At 44.4% G+C, this 17,851-nt stretch overlaps 15 non-coding genes across 15 annotated transcripts; all 15 read right to left on the bottom strand.

Annotated features, from left to right (window-relative positions):
- Positions 1-3,990: 3,990 nt before the first annotated feature.
- LOC130505102 (5S ribosomal RNA) lies at positions 3,991-4,110 on the bottom strand. Its single transcript, XR_008941558.1, has one exon. It is a non-coding gene; the product is annotated as a 5S ribosomal RNA (ribosomal RNA).
- A 374-nt stretch (positions 4,111-4,484) lies between these two features.
- Positions 4,485-4,605, bottom strand: LOC130505108 (5S ribosomal RNA). The gene has a single exon (XR_008941564.1). It is a non-coding gene; the product is annotated as a 5S ribosomal RNA (ribosomal RNA).
- Positions 4,606-4,986: 381 nt separating this feature from the next.
- On the bottom strand, positions 4,987-5,106 carry LOC130505098 (5S ribosomal RNA). The gene has a single exon (XR_008941554.1). It is a non-coding gene; the product is annotated as a 5S ribosomal RNA (ribosomal RNA).
- Positions 5,107-5,482: 376 nt separating this feature from the next.
- LOC130505106 (5S ribosomal RNA) lies at positions 5,483-5,601 on the bottom strand. Its single transcript, XR_008941562.1, has one exon. It is a non-coding gene; the product is annotated as a 5S ribosomal RNA (ribosomal RNA).
- Positions 5,602-5,975: 374 nt separating this feature from the next.
- On the bottom strand, positions 5,976-6,095 carry LOC130505099 (5S ribosomal RNA). The gene has a single exon (XR_008941555.1). It is a non-coding gene; the product is annotated as a 5S ribosomal RNA (ribosomal RNA).
- Positions 6,096-6,473: 378 nt separating this feature from the next.
- On the bottom strand, positions 6,474-6,592 carry LOC130505101 (5S ribosomal RNA). The gene has a single exon (XR_008941557.1). It is a non-coding gene; the product is annotated as a 5S ribosomal RNA (ribosomal RNA).
- Positions 6,593-6,971: 379 nt separating this feature from the next.
- Positions 6,972-7,090, bottom strand: LOC130505105 (5S ribosomal RNA). The gene has a single exon (XR_008941561.1). It is a non-coding gene; the product is annotated as a 5S ribosomal RNA (ribosomal RNA).
- Positions 7,091-7,466: 376 nt separating this feature from the next.
- Positions 7,467-7,586, bottom strand: LOC130505107 (5S ribosomal RNA). Its single transcript, XR_008941563.1, has one exon. It is a non-coding gene; the product is annotated as a 5S ribosomal RNA (ribosomal RNA).
- A 379-nt stretch (positions 7,587-7,965) lies between these two features.
- On the bottom strand, positions 7,966-8,086 carry LOC130505096 (5S ribosomal RNA). Its single transcript, XR_008941552.1, has one exon. It is a non-coding gene; the product is annotated as a 5S ribosomal RNA (ribosomal RNA).
- Positions 8,087-8,468: 382 nt separating this feature from the next.
- LOC130505097 (5S ribosomal RNA) lies at positions 8,469-8,588 on the bottom strand. The gene has a single exon (XR_008941553.1). It is a non-coding gene; the product is annotated as a 5S ribosomal RNA (ribosomal RNA).
- A 375-nt stretch (positions 8,589-8,963) lies between these two features.
- Positions 8,964-9,082, bottom strand: LOC130505104 (5S ribosomal RNA). Its single transcript, XR_008941560.1, has one exon. It is a non-coding gene; the product is annotated as a 5S ribosomal RNA (ribosomal RNA).
- A 373-nt stretch (positions 9,083-9,455) lies between these two features.
- LOC130505109 (5S ribosomal RNA) lies at positions 9,456-9,575 on the bottom strand. The gene has a single exon (XR_008941565.1). It is a non-coding gene; the product is annotated as a 5S ribosomal RNA (ribosomal RNA).
- Positions 9,576-9,955: 380 nt separating this feature from the next.
- On the bottom strand, positions 9,956-10,075 carry LOC130505100 (5S ribosomal RNA). The gene has a single exon (XR_008941556.1). It is a non-coding gene; the product is annotated as a 5S ribosomal RNA (ribosomal RNA).
- A 381-nt stretch (positions 10,076-10,456) lies between these two features.
- On the bottom strand, positions 10,457-10,576 carry LOC130505110 (5S ribosomal RNA). The gene has a single exon (XR_008941566.1). It is a non-coding gene; the product is annotated as a 5S ribosomal RNA (ribosomal RNA).
- A 376-nt stretch (positions 10,577-10,952) lies between these two features.
- On the bottom strand, positions 10,953-11,071 carry LOC130505103 (5S ribosomal RNA). The gene has a single exon (XR_008941559.1). It is a non-coding gene; the product is annotated as a 5S ribosomal RNA (ribosomal RNA).
- Between the last annotated feature and the right edge of the window lie 6,780 nt (positions 11,072-17,851).

The raw sequence follows: 17,851 nt of genomic DNA, 5'->3' as shown, positions 1-17,851 counted from the left end.
AAACTAAAAACGAAACAAGAAAACCAAGTTTGAAATTAAACAAGGGTTTAAAAGCCTCCCCAGGCTAACCAAAGATTCAAATGCAACAGATAAAGGTTTAAAAGCCTCCTCAGGCTATAAGTTTGAGAAACAAATGAAAACAAAGCCCATCGGGCAGAGAAATCCTAGAAAACACGAAAGAGCATCAGTTCTTAAACTTCCTTGTCATCCGAGCTCTTCTCAGCTCCCTTGCCAGCTGATCTTCCTCCTCAGGAACTCCTCCCATCTCCTTGTCGCTACCTCCAGAGGCTTTCGACTGGGCTGGAGAAGAACCCACCAATCCCAAATTAGAACCGAACTCTCCGGAAAAGGAGAGGTTAAACATATAATCTCGAAAGTACCTGAACTCTCAGAGAGTTGGGAAGAGGGAGCTTGCCAATCGAGAAGTCCGAAACCTGAGCCTTCTCGTACGCCGCAACAGCTTCCGGCAATTAGTGCCACCAAGTTATCATACTCATCTGAGTCTTAATCTCACCATCCAGTATGTCCTTCAGGAGCTCGGTGTTGGCTTGAATCTTTGGGCATGAACAAGAGGTCAACTTCATCTTTCTTTCTTGTGAGAACTTCTCCTTGACAATAACCAGAATCTTGTTGTAGGCCTCAGCTACCTCCTTCTTCCCCTCCGGACGGCTAGCCTGACCTCAGCTTCCTTGTTCTTCTGGCTGTTCTGGATGTGGAGTCAGCTCCTTGACTTGATCAGCTGGAGGTCATCAGCTGGCTCCTTGACTTGATCAGAGATCCCAATCTTCCTATTCTTCACCTGGAGGTCAATCAGCTGGCTCTCGATCGTCCCTTGCTGAGCATCACACTTAGAGCCAAGTCTCTTCACCTCGGCTTGGAGATCCGAGATCAGAGCCCGAGTCTGGTTGAGCTCAGTCTTGTTGGCCTTGACCAACTCAGTGACCTGGGCTAACTCCTCAGCGCTAGGAGCATTGTGTACAGCGTCCTCAAACTTGAATTGAGCTCTGTTAATAGCTCCAGCCAGCTGCGGAAAACGGAAAACAATTTAGCAAAATCTTCCAAAGACAAAGCTGAAAGATGAAATAAACTTCATACCTGACCCATGTGATGAGCAATATCGACGTACTCATCCTTGTGCGTGATATTGGAGATCGAGGGGAGGGGACACCCGGGACTCTTCATGTGCCTCATCAGAGTAGCCAAACCCCACGGATCGTCCAAGACCGATCCAGGCTTTGAATGAGAAAAGGTCCAGCCAACGGTTCCTCCTCTAGAGGAGGAGGAGGAAGACCTCGAAGGTCTATCAACCTGGTCGGTTCGGACCTCTTGTTCCTCGGGGGCTCAGACTCCGGGGGGTCCCTCATTACTTGAGGATCAGCTTCAGTCATCGGGACCTCGGAGGAAGGCCAACTTCCTGAACCTTGGGTTCCGAAGAGACGACACCTTTAGCAGGGGCAGAGCCTCCTTCATCAAGAACCTCCTTCACAGAGTCGAGGAAGGATCCCCCTTGGTTCTTATCACTCCCTCTAGAGGAGCTGGCAGCCTTGGTCGATCTACCCCCGGAACGGAAGGAAGGTTGAATTGGCATCTTCTGTGATTGAGTCTTCGAAGAAGTACTTGCTCCGGAGGAAACTTCGAGAATGGAATCACCTTCAGAAACTAAGACATAAAAAAAAATCCATTAGTCGCATAAGACAAATTCGGATAGTAAAAATCATGAATTATGAATAAAAGATACCTTCTAAACCAGCAACCGTCACTGAATCAGGGAAGGACGCTTGGTACCGTTCAGGGAACCTAGCTGATCCAACTCTCGAAGTAGTGTAAGCTACCCAAGTGTTAGGGCTATGCTGTAGCTTCCTGTAGGGAGCTCTGGTAAGTTTGCTAGATAACTTGACAGGATCTTTGATTTCTGCAAAAAGAGTCAAAAGGCGATTAGCACAACATGACAAACAAAAATAAACATGTGAGCATATCCCTAAAATCCTAACCGGAAATATCAGACCATGCGTTCCTAAGGTCACGGCCTACAGGAACCGTGGAAGGGTCAATCTTGACATAAAAGTACTTCCTGCGCCAGTCATCATCACTGGCTGAGAACTTGAAAATGCCTAGCCCTGGACGACAGGGGAGATAGTAGGTACCACTCCCGCCATCCTTGGAAGTGCTCTCCTTTATCGAGAAGAGACTCATCAACTCAGATAACCCAACGATAACTCCTTCCTCCTTGGCTCTAGTGATGAACCCGTTTATCACTCGGATGACCGACAGGCAAAGCTGAGGAAGAGCTAGCTGATAATGATCTAAGAGATCCAGCAGAAGGGTGGGAAGAGGAAATCTAAGGTGGCACTTGGAGATATATTTTTCATGAACGCAGAACCAACCCTCCGGAGCGGTCTCGGGGTTCTCGTTTTCAGCACAAGCTCTAACTAGATCGCTCTTGCCGTGAGCCTGAACGGCAAGATTGACAACGTCCTGACCCTTCAAGAGGGAAGGGAAGTGAGGACCGGAGGAGGCGCTCTTGCCGCCTTTCTTCTTCATCCTCTTAACTCTTGCTCCGATCGAGTCTTTACTCTTTTTCTTCTTGGCTTCCGCCATCTTCTCACCAGCTTCCTGTTTGACCTTCATAATACGGGCGCCGGAGGCTGAGATCTGAACTTCGCCGGAACCTTCTTTTCGACTCATGATAGGGAAGGAAAGGGAAAGCAGGAAGTAAAAGAATAGAATCGATCTAAGGCAGAATCTCAGAGAGAAATTCAAGATGAAGAACTAGATTGATCGAGAGGCGGATAAAAAAATAATAACGACAAAAAACGGTAAAATAAAGAAGAGAGGTGTGAATTACCTTGGAAACCGTCGAGAGGCGTGGAGAAAGTGGAGAGACAAGCAGTTAATTCTCTCAGCTTTATATCCCATCACGTCTTGGAAGTCGGAAATTGAAATTTAAACTCGCTTAAATCTAAAACCGTTGATTCGACTAGAGATGGATTACAGCCGTCCGATCGGATATGAATAAATGCGGTTGAGATAGCTAGTAATCATGATCTCAACAAGAGAATCTAGCTTGGGCGGCTAGGTCTAGCTCCCGAGAATAACGAAACCTCATTTCGAGAGCTGGGGGCAACTGTTGGGCCCGAATATGGCCCGGTAGCTGATCATTCAATAATAAAAGATGACGATGGGCCGCGATAAGCCCATCACGAGTTCTAAGTCTAAAAGAGCTAAGTAGAAGCCGAAGGCTCAAAACTAAGGATCCTAACCAAGGAGGTCACGACGAAGAGGAAGCTCACGTCACAACAAGAAGAAGCGCAGGACCCGGTCAAAGGGAAGCTGTTGCAGATTCCACCTCAAGCGGAGAGGATCTCGGAGATCAGTTGCAAACAATCTAAAGAAGTCCAAGACTATTTAAAGAGAAGGTCGAGGACTAAAAAGAGGATCCGATCCGACTCATATCTTACTCAACATTCATTGAAACGTTCTTATTTGTAATTCTCTTATAGTCTTGATATTCATCAAAGATCATCTTTTGTAACCATTCCATTTCTATTATATCAATACAAATCGAAGTTCATTCATCAAGTTCTTACGGGATTCAGCCCGCGATAATCTTTCCCTAACCTTTTCTAAACATAAAACCTGATCTAAAATCTAGGTGTGAGTTTTACCCCTCACAGGGCCCACCTAATTTTTTTTTTTTGTAATTTTTCCGTGCATCAAAATGTATGGATATTGATGTACGAAACTGCAAAAAACACCCGGAAACAGCGAATCGCATCTCAATCACGGCCCGTAACATTCGACAGCCTGTTTGAGGCTTTAAACGGCAGAATTTGGGCTCGAAAAATCGCTAGCCCTATTCGCTGGCCTAGATGGTTTTGGGGGCTTTCCGAAATGGTTTTGGGGGCTTTCCGAAATAGTTCCACACGGTTCAAAAGTTATGGGGTTGTCTTGTTTTGACCCGTTTCAAATTGAAGAAAAAAAAATAAAAAAGGGGTGCAACATAAGGACTTCCCGGGAGGTCACCCATCCTAGTACTAGTCTCGCCCGAAGCACGCTTCACTGCGAAGTTCTGATGGGATCCGGTGCATTAGTGCTGGTATGATCGCACCCGTTAGTACATGACTTGCAATTCCATATATCCTTTCAATCCGAGAATACGAGTAGCTTTGCGTGGGTCCCACCTAAGTTTTTTTTTTTGTAAATTTGCCATGCATCAAAATGTATGGATAATTATGTAGGAAACTGCAAAAAAAACACCCGGAAACAGCGAATTGCATCTCAATCACGGCCCGTAACATTCGACAGCCTGTTTGAGGCTCTAAACGGCAGAATTTGGGCTCGAAAAATCGTCAGCCCTATTCGCTGGTCTAGATGGTTTTGGGGGCTTTCCGAAATGGTTCTGTGGGCATCGTAGTTCCACACGGTTCAAAAGTTATGGGTTTTCAAGATTTGACCCGTTTCAAATTGAAGAAAAAAAATAAAAATGGGTGCAACACGAGGACTTCCCGGGAGGTCACCCACCCCCTAGTACTATTCTCGCCCAAGCACGCTTAACTGCGGAGTTCTGATGGGATCCGGTGCATTAGTGCTGGTATGATCGCACCCATTAGTACATGACTCGCAATTCCATATATCGTTTTAATCCGAGAATACGAGTAGATTTGCATGGGGTCCACCTGAGTTTTTTTTTTTTTGTAATTTTGCCATGCATCAAAATGTATGGATATTGATGTAGGAAACTGCAAAAAACATCCGGAAACAGCGAATCGCATCTCAATCACGGCCCATAACATTCGACAGCCTGTTTGAGGCTCTAAACGGCAGAATTTGGGCTCGAAAAATCGCCAGCCCTATACACTGGCCTAGATGGTTTTGGGGCTTTTCGAAATGGTTTTGGGGGATTTCCGAAATAGTTCCACACGGTTCAAAAGTTATGGGGTTTTCAAGATATGACCCGTTTCAAATTGAAGAAAATAAAATAAAAAAGGGGTGCAACACGAGGACTTCCCGGGAGGTCATCCATCCTAGTACTACTCTCGCCCGAAGCACGCTTCACTGCGGAGTTCTGATGGGATCCGGTGCATTAGTGCTGGTATGATCGCACCCGTTAGTACATGACTCGCAATTCCATATATCCTTTTAATCCGAGAATACGAGTAGATTTGCGTGGGGCCCACCTAAGTTTTTTTTTTGTAATTTTGCCATGCATCAAAATGTATGGATAATTATGTAGGAAACTTCAAAACAAACACCCGGAAACAGCGAATCGCATCTCAATCACGGCCCGTAACATTCGACAGCCTGTTTGAGGCTCTAAACGGCAGAATTTGGGCTCGAAAAATCGTCAGCCCTATTCGCTGGCCTAGATGGTTTTGGGTGCTTTCCGAAATGGTGCTGTGGGCGTCGTAGTTCCACATGGTTCAAAAGTTATGGGGTTTTCAAGATTTGACCCGTTTCAAATTGAAGAAAAATAAATAAAAAAGGGGTGCAACACGAGGACTTCCCGGGAGGTCAACCATCCTAGTACTACTCTCGCCCGAAGCACGCTTCACTGCGGAGTTCTGATGGGATCCGGTGCATTAGTGCTGGTACATAGCACCCGTTAGTACATGATTCGCAATTCCATATATCCTTTTAATCCGAGAATACGAGTAGATTTGCGTGGGGCCCACCTAAGTTTTTTTTTTTGTAATTTTGCCATGCATCAAAATGTATGGATAATTATGTAGGAAGCTGCAAAAAACACCCGGAAACAGCGAATCGCATCTCAATCACGGCCCGTAACATTCGACAGCCTGTTTGAGGCTCTAAACGGCAGAATTTGGGCTCGAAAAATCGCCAGCCCTATTCGCTGGCCTAGATGATTTTGGGGGCTTTCCGAAATGGTTCTGTGGGCATCGTAGTTCCACACGGTTCAAAAGTTATGGGGTTTTCAAGATTTGACCCGTTTCAAATTGAAGAAAAAAAATAAAAAAGGGGTGCAACATGAGGACTTCCCGGGAGGTCACCCACCCCTAGTACTACTCTCGCCCAAGCACGTTTAACTGCGGAGTTCTGATGGGATCCGGTGCATTAGTGCTGGTATGATCGCACCCATTAGTACATGTCTCGCAATTCCATATATCGTTTTAATCCGAGAATACGAGTAGATTTGCATGGGGTCCACCTGAGTTTTTTTTGTGTGTAATTTTGCCATGCATCAAAATGTATGGATATTGATGTAGGAAACTGCAAAAAACATCCGGAAACAGCAAATCGCATCTCAATCACGGCCCATAACATTCGCCAGCCTGTTTGAGGCTCTAAACGGCAGAATTTGGGCTCGAAAAATCGCCAGCCCTATTCACTGGCCTAGATGGTTTTGGGGGCTTTCCGAAATGGTTTTGGGGATTTCCGAAATATTCTACACGGTTCAAAAGTTTTGGGGTTTTCAAGATATGACCCGTTTCAAATTGAAGAAAAAAAAATAAAAAGGGGTGCAACACGAGGACTTCCCGGGAGGTCACCCATCCTAGTACTACTCTCGCCCGAAGCACGCTTCACTGCGGAGTTCTGATGGATCCGGTGCATTAGTGCTGGTATGATCGCATCCGTTAGTACATGACTCGCAATTCCATATATCCTTTTAATCCGAGAATACGAGTAGATTTGCGTGGGGCCCACCTAAGTTTTTTTTTTTTTTGTAATTTTGCCATGCATCAAAATGTATGGATAATTATGTAGGAAACTTCAAAAAAAACACCCGGAAACAGCGAATCGCATCTCAATCACGGCCCGTAACATTCGACAGCCTGTTTGAGGCTCTAAACGGCAGAATTTGGGCTCGAAAAATCGTCAGCCCTATTCGCTGGCCTAGATGGTTTTGGGGGCTTTCCGAAATGGTGCTGTGGGCATCGTAGTTCCACACGGTTCAAAAGTTATGGGGTTTTCAAAATTTGACCCGTTTCAAATTGAAGAAAAAAAATAAAAAAGGGGTGCAACACGAGGACTTCCCGGGAGGTCACCCATCCTAGTACTACTCTCGCCCGAAGCACGCTTCACTGCGGAGTTCTGATGGGATCCGGTGCATTAGTGCTGGTACATAGCACCCGTTAGTACATGACTCGCAATTCCATATATCCTTTTAATCCGAGAATACGAGTAGATTTGCGTGGGGCCCACCTAAGTTTTTTTTTTTTTGTAATTTTGCCTTGCATCAAAATGTATGGATAATTATGTAGGAAGCTGCAAACAACACCCGGAAACAGCGAATCGCATCTCAATCACGGCCCGTAACATTCGACAGCCTGTTTGAGGCTCTAAACGGCAGAATTTGGGCTCGAAAAATCGCCAGCCCTATTCGCTGGCCTAGATGGTTTTGGGGGCTTTCCGAAATGGTTCTGTGGGCATCGTAGTTCTACACGGTTCAAAAGTTATGGGGTTTTCAAGATTTGACCCGTTTCAAATTGAAGAAAAAAAAATAAAAAGGGGTGCAACACGAGGACTTCCCGGGAGGTCACCCCCCCCAAGTACTACTCTCGCCCAAGCACGCTTAACTGCGGAGTTCTGATGGGATCCGGTGCATTAGTGCTGGTATGATCGCACCCATTAGTACATGACTCGCAATTCCATATATCGTTTTAATCCGAGAATACGAGTAGATTTGCATGGGGTCCACCTGAGTTTTTTTTTTGTGTAATTTTGCCATGCATCAAAATGTATGGATATTGATGTAGGAAACTGCAAAAAACATCCGGAAACAGCGAATCGCATCTCAATCACGGCCCATAACATTCGACAGCCTGTTTGAGGCTCTAAACGGCAAAATTTGGGCTCGAAAAATCGCCAGCCTTATTCACTGGCCTAGATGGTTTTGGGGGCTTTCCGAAATGGTTTTGGGGGATTTCCAAAATATTTCCACACGGTTCAAAAGTTATGGGGTTTTCAAGATTTGACCCGTTTCAAATTGAAGAAAAAAATAAAAAAGGGGTGCAACACGAGGACTTCCCGGGAGGTCACCCACCCCCTAGTACTACTCTCGCCCAAGCACGCTTAACTGCGGAGTTCTGATGGGATCCGGTGCATTAGTGCTGGTATGATCGCACCCATTAGTACATGTCTCGCAATTCCATATATCGTTTTAATCCGAGAATACGAGTAGATTTGCGTGGGGCCCACCTGAGTTTTTTTTTGTGTGTAATTTTGCCATGCATCAAAATGTATGGATATTGATGTAGGAAACTGCAAAAAACATCCGGAAACAGCAAATCGCATCTCAATCACGGCCCATAACATTCGACAGCCTGTTTAAGGCTCTAAACGGCAGAATTTGGGCTCGAAAAATCGCCAGCCCTATTTACTGGCCTAGATGGTTTTGGGGGCTTTCCGAAATGGTTTTGGGGGATTTCCGAAATATTTCCACACGGTTCAAAAGTTTTGGGGTTTTCAAGATATGACCCGTTTCAAATTGAAGAAAAAAAAATAAAAAAGGGGTGCAACACGAGGACTTCCCGGGAGGTCACCCATCCTAGTACTACTCTCGCCCGAAGCACGCTTCACTGCGGAGTTCTGATGGGATCCGGTGCATTAGTGCTGGTATGATCGCATCCGTTAGTACATGACTCGCAATTCCATATATCCTTTTAATCCGAGAATACGAGTAGATTTGCGTGGAGCCCACCTGTTTATTTTTTTTGTAATTTTGCCATGCATCAAAATGTATGGATAATTATGTAGGAAACTTCAAAAAACACACCCGAAACAGCGAATCGCATCTCAATCACGGCCCGTAACATTCGACAGCCTGTTTGAGGCTCTAAACGGCAGAATTTGGGCTCGAAAAATCGTCAGCCCTATTCGCTGGCCTAGATGGTTTTGGGGGCTTTCCGAAATGGTGCTGTGGGCGTCGTAGTTCCACACGGTTCAAAAGTTATGGGGTTTTCAAGATTTGACCCATTTCAAATTGAAGAAAAAAAAATAAAAAAGGGGTGCAACACGAGGACTTCCCGGGAGGTCACCCATCCTAGTACTACTCTCGCCCGAAGCACGCTTCACTGCGGAGTTCTGATGGGATCCGGTGCATTAGTGCTGGTACATAGCACCCGTTAGTACATGACTCGCAATTCCATATATCCTTTTAATCCGAGAATACGAGTAGATTTGCGTGGGCCCACCTAAGTTTTTTTTTTTGTAATTTTGCCATGCATCAAAATGTATGGATAATTATGTAGGAAGCTGCAAACAACACCCGGAAACAGCGAATCGCATCTCAATCACGGCCCGTAACATTCGACAGCCTGTTTGAGGCTCTAAACGGCAGAATTTGGGCTCGAAAAATCGCCAGCCCTATTCGCTGGCCTAGATGGTTTTGGGGCTTTCCGAAATGGTTCTGTGGGCATCGTAGTTCCACACGGTTCAAAAGTTATGTGGGTTTTCAAGATTTGACCCGTTTCAAATTGAAGAAAAAAAATAAAAAAGGGGTGCAACACGAGGACTTCCCGGGAGGTCACCCACCCCAAGTACTACTCTTGCCCAAGCACGCTTAACTGCGGAGTTCTGATGGGATCCGGTGCATTAGTGCTGGTATGATCGCACCCATTAGTACATGACTCGCAATTCCATATATCGTTTTAATCCGAGAATACGAGTAGATTTGCATGGGGTCCACCTGAGTTTTTTTTTGTGTAATTTTGCCATGCATCAAAATGTATGGATATTGATGTAGGAAACTGCAAAAAACATCCAGAAACAGCGAATCGCATCTCAATCACGGCCCATAACATTCGACAGCCTGTTTGAGGCTCTAAACGGCAAAATTTGGGCTCGAAAAATCGCCAGCCTTATTCACTGGCCTAGATGGTTTTGGGGGCTTTCCGAAATGGTTTTGGGGGATTTCCAAAATATTTCCACACGGTTCAAAAGTTATGGGGTTTTCAAGATTTGACCCGTTTCAAATTGAAGAAAAAAAAATAAAAAAGGGGTGCAACACGAGGACTTCCCGGGAGGTCACCCATCCTAGTACTACTCTCGCCCGAAGCACGCTTCACTGCGGAGTTCTGATGTGATCCGGTGCATTAGTGCTGGTATGATCGCACCTGTTAGTACATGACTCGCAATTCCATATATCCTTTTAATCTGAGAATACGAGTAGATTTGCGTTGGACCCACCTAAGTTTTTTTTTTTTTGTAATTTTGCCATGCATCAAAATGTATGGATAATTATGTAGGAATCTTCAAAAAAAACACCCGGAAACAGCGAATCGCATCTCAATCACGGCCCGTAACATTCGACAGCCTGTTTAAGGCTCTAAACGGCAGAATTTGGGCTCGAAAAATCGCCAGCCCTATTTACTGGCCTAGATGGTTTTGGGGGCTTTCCGAAATGGTTTTGGGGGATTTCCGAAATATTTCCACACGGTTCAAAAGTTTGGGGTTTTCAAGATATGACCCGTTTCAAATTGAAGAAAAAAAATAAAAAGGGGTGCAACACGAGGACTTCCCGGGAGGTCACCCATCCTAGTACTACTCTCGCCCGAAGCACGCTTCACTGCGGAGTTCTGATGGGATCCGGTGCATTAGTGCTGGTATGATCGCATCCGTTAGTACATGACTCGCAATTCCATATATCCTTTAATCCGAGAATACGAGTAGATTTGCGTGGGGCCCACCTAAGTTTTTTTTTTTTGTAATTTTGCCATGCATCAAAATGTATGGATAATTATGTAGGAAACTTCAAAAAAACACACCCGGAAACAGCGAATCGCATCTCAATCACGGCCCGTAACATTCGACAGCCTGTTTGAGGCTCTAAAACGGCAGAATTTGGGCTCGAAAAATCGTCAGCCCTATTCGCTGGCCTAGATGGTTTGGGGCTTTCCGAAATGGTGCTGTGGGCGTCGTAGTTCCACACGGTTCAAAAGTTATGGGGTTTTCAAGATTTGACCCGTTTCAAATTGAAGAAAAAAAAATAAAAAGGGGTGCAACACGAGGACTTCCCGGGAGGTCACCCATCCTAGTACTACTCTCGCCCGAAGCACGCTTCACTGCGGAGTTCTGATGGGATCCGGTGCATTAGTGCTGGTACATAGCACCCGTTAGTACATGACTCGCAATTCATATATCCTTTTAATCCGAGAATACGAGTAGATTGCGTGGGGCCCACCTAAGTTTTTTTTTTTGTAATTTTGCCATGCATCAAAATGTATGGATAATTATGTAGGAAGCTGCAAACAACACCCGGAAACAGCGAATCGCATCTCAATCACGGCCCGTAACATTCGACAGCCTGTTTGAGGCTCTAAACGGCAGAATTTGGGCTCGAAAAATCGCCAGCCCTATTCGCTGGCCTAGATGGTTTGGGGGCTTTCCGAAATGGTTCTGTGGGCATCGTAGTTTGGTGCGTCCCTTATAAGCTAGGAAGCTAGGATCTCTTGGATGGTATGGTTAAGAGGGTGATCAGGGAGGTTACTAACACTCCTTGGTCGATGGACTTCTCTTCAGAGCAGTGGAAGGCTCCAAAGATGTTTAGCTACTCTCTAGACGCAGGATAACCCTGTGTAGTGTCTGAGATGGATCACAGTAGATTACTCTACCCTAGATGAAGGTTCAATGTTCTTAGGCTGAACAGAGAAAGCACAGAAGCAAGCAAGCAATTTGCTTAAGGTTTTTCTTTGATAAAATTGTCTAAGTTTCAACCAAAAGCGGCTACAAGCTTATAAAGCCAAATATGTCGCCAAAATAAAACCCAAGACCTAACCAGAATGGTTTGATCTAATCCTAAACGAAATTGGTTTAAATCCTAATTAAAATTGGTTTAAAATCCTAATCCTAACCCAAATTGGTTTAAATCAATTACATAATTGAAACACATTAAACCAACATGCTGGCCCTTCTTTTCCCACGGTTTCTCCCTCTTCTTTAGGCCTCACGAGTTTGGCTAAGTGTTGAATGACCTCCTGATGTGCTTTGGCTCTAGCTCTGGTCGTTGGTCCAGTCCAGAATGTGACTGGATGCTGTTGCTCCTCCTGCTTCTCTGAACTTGAGATACTCATCTCCTGGTTAGATGCACCTTATCCCCTAGTACAGGTTCAATTAGCTCATCCTCCTCTGAGTCTCCTTCCTCCATCAGCTCCCCATCAGTATCACTCAGCTCCTCATCAGTAAGCTGCTCATCCATGGTCGTACCATCCCCTCCTCCTTTAAAAGGATTTGACCTCAAATCCAGCTCATCTGCAACATAAGGAATTAAATCAGAAACATTAAAAGTGGAGCTAATTGTATACTTCCCTTGGAGATCAATCTGATAAGCATTGTTATTGATTCTTCTCAACACTTTGAATGGACCATCCAGGCGCTTCATCAGCTTAGACTTCCTCTCACTAGGAAACCTTTCTTTCCTCAAATGAATCCACACAAGATCTCCTGGTTCCAGCACCAACTCCTTGCGCCCCTTGTTCTTCTTGCGTGCATACACCTTGGTTTGAGCCTCAATGTTCTTCTTTACCTGTTCATGCAAAGATCTAACAAACTCGGCCTTTTGATTGCCATCAAGGTTAGCTTGTTCTTTAAAAGGTAAAGCACACAAATCTAAAGGAGATAATGGATTGAATCCATACACAACCTGAAAAGGAGTTAGCTTAGTGGCAGAGTGCATTGACCTATTGTAAGCAAATTCTACATGAGGCAAACAGTCTTCCCAAGTCCTAATGTTCTTACTGATAATGGCACGCAGCAAAGCAGATAAAGTTCTATTGACTGCCTCAGTTTGTCCATCAGTTTGGGGATGACAAGTAGTAGAAAATAGCAATCTAGTTCCTAGTTTTCCCCACAAGGTTTTCCAAAAGTGACTCAGGAACTTGGTATCTCTATCTGACACTATTGTCCTAGGCATTCCATGCAACCTAACTACATCTCTAAAGAATAGTTCAGCTACCATGATTGCATCATCAGTTTTATGACAAGGAATAAAATGTGCCATCTTAGAGAACCTGTCAACAACCACAAAGATACTATCTCTACCTCTCTTTGTCCTAGGCAAGCCTAACACAAAATCCATAGAGATATCAACCCATGGATGTTCAGGAATGGGCAGGGGAGTATACAAACCTGTCGGCTGCACCTTTGACTTTGCCTGCTTGCATGTCACACACTTAGAGCATACCTTCTCCACGTCCCTCTTCATCCCTGGCCAGTAGAAGTGGTCCTGAAGGGTGGCGAGTGTCTTTGCAATCCCAAAATGGCCCATTAGACCACCTCCATGAGCTTCCCTGACATATAACTCCCTCAAAGTACCACAAGGAATGCATAGGCGGTTATCATATAAAAGAAACCCTTTAAGCTGATAGTACTTGCCACTGGCATGTTTCTCAGTTTCCACATATACTTCCTTAAAGTCAGGATCATCAGCATAACAAGTTTTAAGGTGTTCAAATCCCAAGAGTTTGGTTTCCATAGAGGATAAGAGAGCATACCTTCTGGAGAGTGCATCAGCAACTACATTCTCCTTACCTTGTTTGTAGTGGATGACATATGGAAAAGTTTCAATGAATTCAACCCACCTGGCGTGCCTCCTGTTGAGTTTCTGTTGCCCTTTGAGGTGTTTAAGAGACTCATGATCTGTATGGATCACAAACTCCTTTGGCCAGAGGTAATGCTGCCACATCTGTAGAGCTCTCACCAGTGCATACAGTTCCTTATCATAAGTGGGATAGTTCAATGCAGCACCACTCAGTTTCTCACTGAAATAAGCAATGGGTCTCTTCTCCTGCATCAGCACAGCCCCAATACCTACTCCTGAAGCATCACACTCTATTTCAAAAGTTTTAAGAAAGTTAGGCAACACAAGTAAAGGAGCAGTGGTTAGTCTTTCTTTCAACAATTGAAATGCCTCTTCCTGGTCAGAACCCCAAGTAAACCCCACACTCTTCTTGATAACCTCAGTCAATGGAGCAGCAATGGTACTAAAGTCTCTCACAAACCGCCGGTAAAACCCAGCAAGTCCATGAAAACTCCTGACCTCTCCAACAGACTTAGGCGTGGGCCAGCTCTTGATGGCTTTCACCTTCTCTTCATCAACTTTCAGGCCCTGAGAAGTCACAACAAAACCTAAAAAGACAAGGTTATCTGTCCCAAAGGAACACTTCTTGTAGTTAGCAAATAAACTTTCCTTTCTAAGCACATCAAGAACCTGCCTTAGGTGATCTATGTGTTCATTCATGGTTTTACTATAGATAAGAATATCATCAAAATAGACAACCACAAATCGACCAATATAAGCTCTCAGGACATGGTTCATCAATCTCATGAATGTGCTAGGTGCATTAGTCAATCCAAAGGGCATAACTAACCATTCATACAATCCTAGTTTAGTTTTAAAAGCAGTTTTCCACTCATCTCCTTCTTTCATCCTAATCTGGTGGTATCCACTTTTCAAATCAATTTTAGAAAAGACACATGAACCATGTAACTCATCTAACATATCATCTAAACGAGGGATAGGATGTCTGTACTTAACTGTGATGTTGTTAATGGCCCTACAATCAACACACATACGCCAGCTACCATCCTTCTTTGGCACCAGCAAGACTGGTACAGCACATGGACTCAAGCTCTCCCTGATGTGTCCCTTCTCCAAGAGTTCATTGATCTGCTTCTGAAGTTCCTTAGTCTCTACAGGGTTAGTCCTGTAAGCTGGCCGATTGGGTAAGGTAGCTCCTGGTACAAGATCAATCTGATGTTCAATGCCTCTGATGGGTGGCAATCCCACTGGATTATCTTCTGGGAAAACATCTTTGTAGTCCTGCAAAAGAGTTTCAATTTCTGGAGGAATAGACATTGCTTGATTAGTCTCAGTTAGTTCACCCTTACAAAAGCAATAAAACCAAAGCAGGGTGGCTAGCCAAAGCATTTTTAATATCTCCAGAAGTAGCCATTAAGTTAAGCTTACTTACCTGCTCAGCCTCCCTTACCAGTAAGGCCTTTGCTTCTTCTTTCCTACGCTTGAGGGTGATCTGATCTTCCTGGACCTCTTGTGGTGTTAAAGGTACCAGTGTGATTTGCTTTCCTCCTTGTAGAAAAGAATGCCTATTAGTGAAGCCATCATGAAGTGCTCTCTTGTCATACTGCCAAGGTCTTCCCAACAAGATGTGGCTGGAATCCATAGGTAACACATCACAAAGGATCTCATCTTGATACCTCCCAACAGAGAGGGGCACTTTCACTTGCTTGTTCACCTTCAACTCGCCTGTATCATTCAACCATTGCAGCATATATGGGCGTGGGTGTTTTTGAACTGAGAGACCAAGCTTCTCCACCAGTGTCTCGCTAGCAGCATTGGTACAACTTCCTCCATCAATGATCAAGCTGCAAACTTTATCCTTGATTAGACACCTTGTATGAAACAAGTTCTCCCTCTGCTCAGTTTCTTTGGATTTGGCTTGAACATTCAAAGCTCTCCTGGTAACCAGCATCTCTCCCTTAACAGGGTATTCTACATCCTCTTCATCAGATTCTCCCTCAGGCTTCTCATCCTCAGAAATAACCTCTCCATTATCTAGAACTATCATGATCTTCTTACTGGTACATTCACTAGCATAATGGCCATATCCCTGACATCTGTAGCACTTGATGTTCCTGGTTCTGGATGGTGGAGTGGTTTCCTTGCCCTTGTCATCTCGGCTGGTTGTGGTACTGGTTGACCCACCACTCTCCTTTGGTCGGCTGTAGGCTTTATCATCCTTAGCATAAGATGATTTGGATGCAGAACTAGTAGGATAGCGAGTGTTACTTCTCCTCTTGTTCTGTTGTTCAATAAGAATAGCCTTGTGTACCATCTCTTCAAGAGTAGCATAGTCTTGCATCTCCAGCCTGTCTTGGATGTCCCTGTTTACTCCATCTAAAAACCGAGCCATAGTAGCTTCCACATCCTCATCAATTTTGGCTTTGATCATGAGTGTTTCCATCTCCTGGTGATACTCCTCCACACTCTTAGAGCCTTGAGTAAGTTTCCTGAGCTTCTTGTGGAGATCTCTGCCATAATGAGCAGGTACAAATCTAGCTCTCATAACCTCTTTCATCTCATGCCAAGAAGTTACTTGTTCATCACCATCTCTTCTCCTGATATTTGAAACATTCTGCCACCAGTTGATAGCATAGCCTTCAAATTCAGTAGCAGCAAGTCTTACTTTCCTCTCCTCAGTGAGCCTTTGACATTTGAAAACAGATTCAATCTTTTGCTCCCATTCCAGATAGACATCAGGATCAGCTTTTCCTTGGAAAGATGGAATCTTAAGCTTAAGATTTCCAAAGTGATCTTCTCCATGAGGGCGCCTGTTATTGGCTCTGAGAGGGCGTTCATCATCTGCATCTTCGGCCCACTCTTCTTGCTCATCAGCTACTACAGCAGGGGCTGCTCTCCTAGCACGTATGGGCTGTCTTGCAGCTACTTCACGGATCCCTCCTGCTCCAGCTACTCCAGCTGCACCTGCAAGTTCATTGTTAGGAGGAATAACATGAGCATATATTTGTTCAGCATGCCCTTGTAGTTGGCGTGTAACTTCAGCAATCATAGCTTGGAATTGCAACTGATCAAGAGCAATTCGCTGGACTGGCTCTCCTGCATTGTCTCCATCACGTCTCTCTTCAGCCATCTTCCTGCAACAAACTCTTAACAATTGGGTTAGTTTAATAAACCCTCTCTCACTCAGTTTACTGCCTGTGCTTGCTCCCTTACTTTCCCAAGAGTTCAGATTAGATCAAACTCAATCACCTAAGATCTAGCTACAACCTAAAGTGATTAGATAGAAAGTATTAAGAGATTTAGGCACCAGCTGGCTTTACCACCCTTAGCTGGATTTCTCTTCAGCTTATGTTTCTTATTTTTTTTTTTTTTTTGATTTGGATCAGAGATCTCTTTTTTTTTTTTTTTTTGATTCAAGGGTTGGCCCAGCCGGCTTACAACAGATAGAAAGAAAAGAAGTGTTTGGTGGTGATAGATAGTTGACACGAGCAGAGAACAAACCTAACCTCCAAGGGGCTCTGATACCACTTGGTGCGTCCCTTATAAGCTAGGAAGCTAGGATCTCTTGGATGGTATGGTTAAGAGGGTGATCAGGGAGGTTACTAACACTCCTTGGTCGATGGACTTCTCTTCAGAGCAGTGGAAGGCTCCAAAGATGTTTAGCTACTCTCTAGACGCAGGATAACCCTGTGTAGTGTCTGAGATGGATCACAGTAGATTACTCTACCCTAGATGAAGGTTCAATGTTCTTAGGCTGAACAGAGAAAGCACAGAAGCAAGCAAGCAATTTGCTTAAGGTTTTTCTTTGATAAAATTGTCTAAGTTTCAACCAAAAGCGGCTACAAGCTTATAAAGCCAAAATATGTCGCCAAAATAAAACCCAAGACCTAACCAGAATGGTTTGATCTAATCCTAAACGAAATTGGTTTAAAATCCTAATTAAAATTGGTTTAAAATCCTAATCCTAACCCAAATTGGTTTAAATCAATTACATAATTGAAACACATTAAACCAACATGCTGGCCCTTCTTTTCCCACGGTTTCTCCCTCTTCCTTAGGCCTCACGAGTTTGGCTAAGTGTTGAATGACCTCCTGATGTGCTTTGGCTCTAGCTCTGGTCGTTGGTCCAGTCCAGAATGTGACTGGATGCTGTTGCTCCTCCTGCTTCTCTGAACTTGAGATACTCATCTCCTGGTTAGATGCACCTTTATCCCCTAGTACAGGTTCAATTAGCTCATCCTCCTCTGAGTCTCCTTCCTCCATCAGCTCCCCATCAGTATCACTCAGCTCCTCATCAGTAAGCTGCTCATCCATGGTCGTACCGTAGTTCCACACGGTTCAAAAGTTATGTGGTTT

The sequence above is a fragment of the Raphanus sativus genome, unplaced genomic scaffold (genome assembly GCF_000801105.2).
Source record: "Raphanus sativus cultivar WK10039 unplaced genomic scaffold, ASM80110v3 Scaffold2020, whole genome shotgun sequence".
Classification (NCBI taxonomy): domain Eukaryota; kingdom Viridiplantae; phylum Streptophyta; class Magnoliopsida; order Brassicales; family Brassicaceae; genus Raphanus; species Raphanus sativus.
Note: the sequence above shows the minus strand (reverse complement) of the source record. Positions and strands in the feature narration are given on the sequence as shown.